At 36.1% G+C, this 8619-nt stretch overlaps 1 pseudogene; it reads right to left on the bottom strand.

Annotated features, from left to right (window-relative positions):
* Positions 1-1894: 1894 nt before the first annotated feature.
* LOC141651958 (UDP-glucose 6-dehydrogenase 5-like) lies at positions 1895-3017 on the bottom strand (annotated as a pseudogene).
* Positions 3018-8619: the final 5602 nt, after the last annotated feature.

The following is an 8619-nucleotide window of genomic DNA, read 5'->3' as shown; positions in this document are numbered from 1 at the left end:
GGTTGTGATTGTACATTGTTGATTGATTCAGACGGTTGTTGATGTTGTATTGTGATTGCTGATTGATTGTCTCTAGTTCTCGAGATGCGTTCTCGGCTGAGTGGAGTCACTTGCGGGAGTGGCTTCACGCCCTAGTTTCGCCCTTCGTGGAACCCGCCACGGAAGGGGATGTGCACATTAATGGGACAGGGTTATCGCTCGGTATGATGAGCGGGGCTTAGGTGGGAACGGCTGCGGTCCCCCACTGGCAGGGCTGGTCAGTGGACAGTCGGTGACGGAGATTGATTGGAGTTGGTGTGCTTGTGTGTGTGACCGTTTGAGTTGCTTGTTACTGTGTTGTTGGTTTATATAAATTGTGTGATTAGTACTGACCCCGTTTAAATGTTTTAAAAACTGTGGTGATCCATTCGGGGGTGGTGAGCAGTTATTGAGCAGGTATGATATGACGCGTATGGGATAGCTGGGATGAGTCATCACGTGGCAGTTAGAAGTCTTCCGCTGTGTCAGACGATGCTTTATAGCTTTGATAGTTTTAGTAGTAGACCGTCTGAGGATGTTGTATTTCAGTTTATCAGTTTTGGTTTTGATCATGTAATCACTTAAACTATATTTGCTTTTAAAGTACGTTTCTTTATTGTCTTATGATTATCATTGCCTCGGGTAACCGAGATGGTAGCATCCTTATACTTGAGTGGTCCTGGTAAGGCACTTGGAGTATGGGGGTGTTACAGTAAGGATCTCGTAGACATAACTAGGGCGTACTATGGGAAAATTGAGGATATTTGGGAGCTTGAGTATGTAACTTTTAGTGTACCGTTGTTTCGGTGTAAATGGATAGATTGTGATAAGGGCGTCACTGTTGACGATATGGAATTCGTTTTAGTAAACTTGAATGTTGTTGGACATATACATGAACCCTTCATTTTTGCATCTCAAGCGAAACAAGTATTCTACAATGAAGATCCTTTAGATAAGAGATTATCCATGGTTCGTTATGGTAAAAGACGTATCTAGGTGTCGAGGGTGTAGTTGACGAAGAAGAATATGATCAACTTGATGAACTGCCTCCTATTTCTGTCAAGCGTCGATCGGTTCAAGATTTACGTGATAAAAGTTATTTGCGTCAAGATCATGATGAGGGTCTATCGTTTGATAATTTAAAGGTGTTTATGGTTATTTTAGGTAGTCCTATTACCGTCCTTCTCAAAATAATCCCTAGTATACTTTAACGGTTTAACCAATATTAATCTAACGTTTGCCATCATTTTTCTTTTATTTCTTTTACTGCACCTGTCTTAGTTGTGACTGGTTATAACAAGTTACTTGAGAATTTTTGTAGGTTGCCTTTATTTTCAGATAGCAATCTTCATCTTCTTCCATGGTCATATGCAACAGTAATTTTTTCTTCTTTTCTTCCCCCATAAATTTCTAACTTTTTCCATTTATTTCCAAACTTGGATAAATCCTCCATCTTTCTTAAGTCTAAACCTTCTCTTTCTTTTTTTTCTCCTTTCCACCCACTTCAAAATCTATATCAATTAAACACCTAATGTTTCATTCTAAAGCACCAATTGAACAATATGAACACAAAACTTGAATCAATCTGTTGAAAAAATCCCAAATTTTATGGGGTTTTACTCAAATCCAAGTACTCCCAAGATTATGAAGAGCACTCGAATGAAAAACCCCAAAACATTTGGGATTTTTTAGATAGAGGGAAATTAATGGCGGGGGAAAATTCCTGGAGAGGGGCAACTCCAGAAATATGGGTGTCCTTCATTTGATTATATCAAATGGTAAATGATGCCATGTGGTTTACTAAATGAATTGGCAACCTCCCAATGAAGAGCTTGATTCTACTGGATATATTGTGTTATTTTCATTGATCTAAAGACTAGAACAGGTCAGCAAGCTTAGGCAGCTCAGCAAACCATAGATTGGTGGTTAAAATCCGATCCTCAGGAACCCATTGAGCATAAATGGCCTTCAATGCTTGGATTGCCTTCGGATCTTCAGGTGTTTCTCGGCCACCAATTAGGACTCTGTCAGGCTTGAACAGGTCATCAATGGCAGTTCCCTCAGCAAGAAACTCAGGGTTTGATAATATCTAGTTGTGGGTCAAAATGTTGTGGGTCAAAATGTTTTCTATTGCTTCAGCTGTTTTGACAGGAACCGTTGACTTCTGAACGACAATTTTGTCGGACTTTGACACGTCAGCAATCATACATGCTACATTCTAGGTGAGATCAGCGGAGTGTTGACTAAGACGAAAACAGTGTCAGCCTAAGCTACATGTTTGTGAACCTCAGTGCTGAAAAACAGGTTCTTGCCACGACATTGTTTGATGACGTCGTCCAAGCCAGGCTCATAGATTGGGAGTTGGTCGCTATTCCAAGCATTGATCCGCGGCATAGAGATATCAACATACCTTGAATAAATTGAATTGTGTATCCCAGCATAAAATTTGTGGACTTTGCGTCCTATCAGGGTGCTTTACAAAGTGAAATATTAAGAGCAAGAAAATCATTATTATCCAAAGCAGTTATGAAAGACGACATAGTTGTTAGTTATTAAGCCCCTTTAGTAACATTTATCATCCCTTAATACCATCAACCCACTCTAGATTAATGATAATACTTTTTTGTAACTTATCACATACTTTGATTTCTCAACCCAAACTTATTATACAGTTGTTTATCTTCACCACCTTTCTAGAAATTAATAATAATATTGGCAAAAATCCATCAATTTTATATTTTTCAGACCAGTTTCAATCCCGAATTTGATTTTGCATCCGTTTTTACTGGTAGTCTCACAATGACGGTCTTTAAAATCGCTTATCTCTAGTTGTGTGTTTTATAGTTGTTTTCATTTGCTTGAACCCCAAAATCAAATGTTTCCGTATTGCTCATGCTTTTCCCCTACGCTACTTGGTTTTTCCAAATTTTAGGATTTGTTTTCTAGAGATAATCTTGTTTGCCAGCTATCCACCAAAGCAATTTGCCCATGGCAGCCATATCGTTCTTTTAATTATATGATTTGAACATTTATCTCTTTGACATATTATTTTCATAACTGGTATATACTAACTTTTTTCTTTATTTATTTCCTAAGGTATATAATGGACAAGGAAGCCCCCACAAGCGGAAATGACCATTGTAAGAAGGCCAAACGTAAAGGGAGAGGTGCAACAACAGGTATAAAGGCCAAAAGACCAAATAAAGGGCGTAAGCGTATTGATTTTGATAATTTTGGTGGGCCATATGGACCATGGAGGAGAGATTTTGTTAGAGATATTGGTAAGATCGCCCGAAATAAAATCAAGATCACATATGAGGATTGGTTCAAAGTACCCGAGGGAATTAAAGATTCAATTTGGAAAGACTTAAAGGTTCTGTTTTGTACACTAACATTTGCTTTTGATTAAGTACTTTTAGTTGAGCATTTTGGTTTCTAGCATTTGATTGTTGAACATGGACATTTAGTTGATCATTTTGTCTTCTGCCAATGATTTTGCTATATTTGTCCCAGTGATTTAGCCATTGACTCCTCTTCTGTTTTTTTCTTTTTCCATTCTGGTTATTTACATTCTGATTAGCATTCTATTTAGCATACTGATTTTCATTCTAATTTAACATTCTGGTTAGTTTGATTTGGTAATCTCATTAGTAATCGAGGTCCTGGCAGAAGGTTGTTGTTGATGTACCAACGTGTTGTGTATGTCTTCTACTTTAATGTTTTGGTCATCTCATTAGCATCAATATAAATATTCTGACTCGGGAAATTATATTTTTATGTTTGAGTTTTATATTCTTTCTAAGAATAAAATAAATATATATATATATATATATATATATATATATATATATATATATATATATATATATATATATATATATATATATATATAGTTAAAATTTTACATTTTCCTTATATTCATTATCGCAGGATCCCATTCCATGTTGGCTGCTGGTAAGATGGAGATCGTTGTCGCCGAGGGAACAGTATGGCCTTGGGTAGAAGGTAAGTTGGTGCACAACTCACTACTGACCTGTGAAAATGCTCACGTATCCATTGATAATATTATAGATGGGAAGGCATTACTTCCAATTCCGTGGGATGAACATGAAAAGGTTGGTGCGGTTGTCAGAAGTTTTGCACAGTGGCCAAAATCATTGATTTTATTAGGAGCAACAGAGGTAAAAAATGTGCAACTACTAATTTATCAACTCTTTTTTTTGTAAGGGTTAAGAAATTAATTAAGTGTTGTATTAATTCTAATTGCTAGGATGATCCTAAGGCTAAAGATAAGGTTCAACGGGTTAAGCCAAAAGGCACTGATAATTCAGCAAAGATACGGCCGTCTGGTGGTGGTGGTGGTATTAAGGAGGTTCAACTGGACGCGATAATGGTAATGAACCACTTGCTAGAGTTACTTGTAGGTGGTTTAATTATTTTTTCTCTCTTATTAGGTTCTTAAAACTTATAATCTTTAGGCGAAGTCAACAAAGAGCAAAAATGGGCCACTAAATAAGGATGAGTTAAGTCGTTCAGATGTTCACTGTCAAAGATTGGAAGACATGATCTGTTATGCTTGTTCGGGAGGATATATGTTGTTTACTATAGAAATCGAGAAGGTGGTCTATTCATATGAAAGCCCGGTGAAGCTGTTGATCATGCTTGATGATATTACGGAGATGTTCAGATATGAATGGTTAAATATATCCATACTTCAACTTTGGGAAAGGTATCTTTTTTTTCCCATAATTCAATAACCCTTCCTTTACAAATGTGTATATCAACATTTATATACTTATTATGAATTTTATACACATAATAATGTGGCTTCTTGAATGACTATGGGACTCAACTTGGAGTGACGAAAAAACTAGGTGGATTTTTGTGCCCCGATAGACTTTGCACATATATGCATTCCGAGGTTGAGACGGAGAGATATTTAACAGAGGCTATAAAGGCTCAACAAGATAAGAGATATGTGATGGGTGCTTTTTATGAGGCGTGAGTATTACAATTTTTTTTCCTGCATTTCATCACTTTGCTCACCTAGTTAAAGGATTTATAAGTTTTGTTTTTTTTTATATAGCTCGCTTTGGATGTTGGTTGTATTTTATCTTGGAGATAATATTGCATATATTTTTTACTCGGATAAGGCGACAAAGAAGACATGGCAGATAAAAAGTTGCTTAACATGGTAAGTTCAATCGACTAGCTAACAACATTAAATTATATGTATGAATGATCGATAATATGATTACTTTTCATGTATTCAATTTCAGGGCTAGCAAAAGGTATTCTTTTAGGGCTGGAACACGTGATTTGTCAAAAAAAAATGAACTCCAAATAAAAATCATTGAGGTATGTAGCTGTTTTCCTTAGAAATTCAATTACGCCGAGTATAGCTGCCTTTGGTATGAACTGTGCCTTTAATTACCTTTAGTATGAACTATGCCTTGAGCGGCCTTTGCTACTATTTTCTTGTTTGTATTGATTGGTAAGGAGCCTTTATAGTCATATGATAGCAATGTTTGTCCAATACGTAGATTTGGTGCCGATTTGGTGCGCAAACGGCTGATCTTGTTTAATATATATGATTGAGGTGTTGATTAGAAAATTGAACCAATTACGTCTAGTTAACTGACTGATAGGCTGAGATTATTGATGCTGCTCATGTATATTGATGCATATGTATGCTGATCTTGGTGCTGATATGCAAGCATCATAAATTATATGTTGAAGATTAGAGGTTCTGGACTGAGTTTTAAAGTTTATCTTTTCTTGACCTTAGAACACAAAATCCTCGCGTTAGAATAGTCTTCACAAAACTTGTAAATAGGTTACTCCATATAATAATGGTGTACTCATGAGTCATGGCTATATGTTACCCAATAACCATATAGACATGACAATAATGACCGGATCTGAATTGAGCCGAAATGACTAATTTGAACAAAAATTCTAATAGTCACGAGCAAAAGCAACCTGATTGTCCTTGTCGGCTGTCTACTTACTCTTGATTTTGTATAAATGTAGTGCCCTCAACAACTGGAGAGTTATGAGTGCGGTTATTACATTATGAAGTGGATGTATGATATTACCGTATGTTACGCATCATCAGAGGACGACATAGTAAATGTATCCTGATCTATTATCTCGAATTGTTTGAATTTTTATGAATAGATAGTGTTCGTATAGAATTTTTATGTGTAGATATTGTTTGTATTTTCTAAGTGTGTACCTCTTCCTAATCCTTGTTCTTGTATGTAGTGTGTTTCAGGTTCGCAAATGACAATTGAACAAATGAACGAGGTTCGAGAGCTTTGGTCGCTTTATTGTGGAAAGAATGTCTAGAGTATGTATGATTTAGATTTCTAGAAATTGTAATTGAAAATACACATTTTGCGTCGTAGAAGCGTGTAGTGTACGTTTTAAACTACTTTGAATGGACGGAATTGTATACGCTATGATATTTTTTTGGTATAATAAATATATAGTTGTGTTTGAATTGTTGGAAGGAATGAGATGCAGGGTTATTATTTGTATATTGATTCATTTTGCAGCCCCTAATAGTGTAAAAATTCACAAATAGGTTACGAGTAAATCATCATTCTGAAACATACTACATTAGTTTCATACTATATCAGTATCAGACCAAAACCGATGTAGAATCGTGTAGTATAGGAATGTCATTTACATTACATCAGTTTCAGACTAAAATCGATGTAATTGAGACACTATTAACACCGCTTTTCACCTATAACCGATGTTAATAATATACTATTTACATCGGTATTAAACAAAAACCGATATAATTGAAACACTATTAGCATCGCTTTTCACCCATAATCGATGTTAATTGTATACTATTTACATCGGCTCTAAAACCGATGTTTATGTAAAAATACTAAATACGTCTCCCCCATAAACATCGCCACAAAAGCGATGTAAATAGGGTAAAATAACTGATATCAATGAGACTTTTTCTACTAGTGCACGTACTCAGTGGGCCTAGAAGCCCCGGAACACTCACCTGAAATTAGGGCAAAACAAAAACAACGTTAGCCGAAATCCAAAAAAAAAAACCACCACAAGGTGCGCAAAATCCAAAAAAAAAAAACCACCAGCAAATGCAAAACAAAAGCAAGGGCAAACTCGCCCAAACCCATCCAGCAAAACATTTCACAAAAAAGTACAAGAAACGACTCGCCGTTCTTTTCAAGCAAAAGACGAGTCAAAACAACGACAAAAGACGAAAAAAACCCAACACCTCGGATCCACACTAGGTCCGTCAAAATATGCAACAAAAGTTCCCGACACAACTGGGCATTTTTCACAGCTCGAAAAAAGCAATTTTTTCACTTAGAGTGTGTTGAAGAGGAGTGACCAAGTATGGATGGATAGCTTAAATAGTTCATAGCTTGTGATTTGTTTTTTTGTCACTTAGAGTGTTAGCCCATAATATAGTATACGAGATTGATGTAACTATTGGATGACCAATTTTACGCCAATTTGGGCACAAACAGTTCAAAAATTCAAATTACAACCACGATGAAACAACGTGATTTGATCACAATTCAAAGTGACCTAAACTACCGTTAAGGTCCATTTCAAAGCAAAATGGCTCAGTTTGAGCCCAAACAAACGCTTATTTTGTCAGCATAAGACCGTCTGACAAAGGCAAAATTCAAAATTTTTTCCTTCAACCCTCAACGAAAGTCCATCATGGCAAAGATGGTCTACCCCGACTACAATGCAACGTAGTGGGGCACACAACTCAAGCAGACGAACACGACATTGTGAAATATGTCGATCTTTCGTCTACTCACGTTTTTTGCTCCTCAGGAGCGGGAATGGGGACCAAAATACAAACTAAAAGCACCCATATACTCCTAAAAAGGTTTCTAACCTAATACAATCATCAATTTCATTCGAAAATGGGACAAACAAAAACGCCCAAATCGATTTCAATGGAGTTAGGGTTTCGCCCTAATTCAATAAACAAAAAGACAAACAAATTCAAATGGATTCAAGAGGATTTACATACCTTCCGATGACATGTTGTTTGTAGCACGAAAGCAAGCAAAGAAAGAGATCAAAAATGGCGATTTTTTTGGTTGAAGTCGGGTGTTCTGTCGAAGAAGATGAAGTTAATGAGGAGCAAACCTTCCTCGCGTCTTTTTACAGAAAAAAGGGGAAGCCCCTTACACCGCAAAATGTCTCGCACCTCTTTCAGGTGTTCTCAGCTTGTTCAGCGAAATTTTGGGCTTTGGCCCAATTTCCACACACACTAGCTATTTTTAGCTCAAACGACGGAATTAGAAACCGTCATTTTCAAACAAATAAAAAATTGTAAAATTAAAATTCGCTATTTTTACAAATTCCAAACGACGAAATTAAAAACCGTCATTTTCAGACAAAATACAAAATAGTGAAATTCAAAATCGCTATTTTCACAAATTTAAAACGACGGAATTAAAAACCGTCATTTTTGAAACAAATACAAAATAGTGAAATTCAAAATCGTTATTTTCACAAATTTCAAACGACGGAATTAAAAACCGTGATTCTTCAAACAAATACAAAATAGTGAAATTCAAATTC

The sequence above is a fragment of the Silene latifolia genome, chromosome 1 (genome assembly GCF_048544455.1).
Source record: "Silene latifolia isolate original U9 population chromosome 1, ASM4854445v1, whole genome shotgun sequence".
In the NCBI taxonomy this organism is placed as follows: Eukaryota; Viridiplantae; Streptophyta; class Magnoliopsida; order Caryophyllales; family Caryophyllaceae; genus Silene; species Silene latifolia.
Note: the sequence above shows the minus strand (reverse complement) of the source record. Positions and strands in the feature narration are given on the sequence as shown.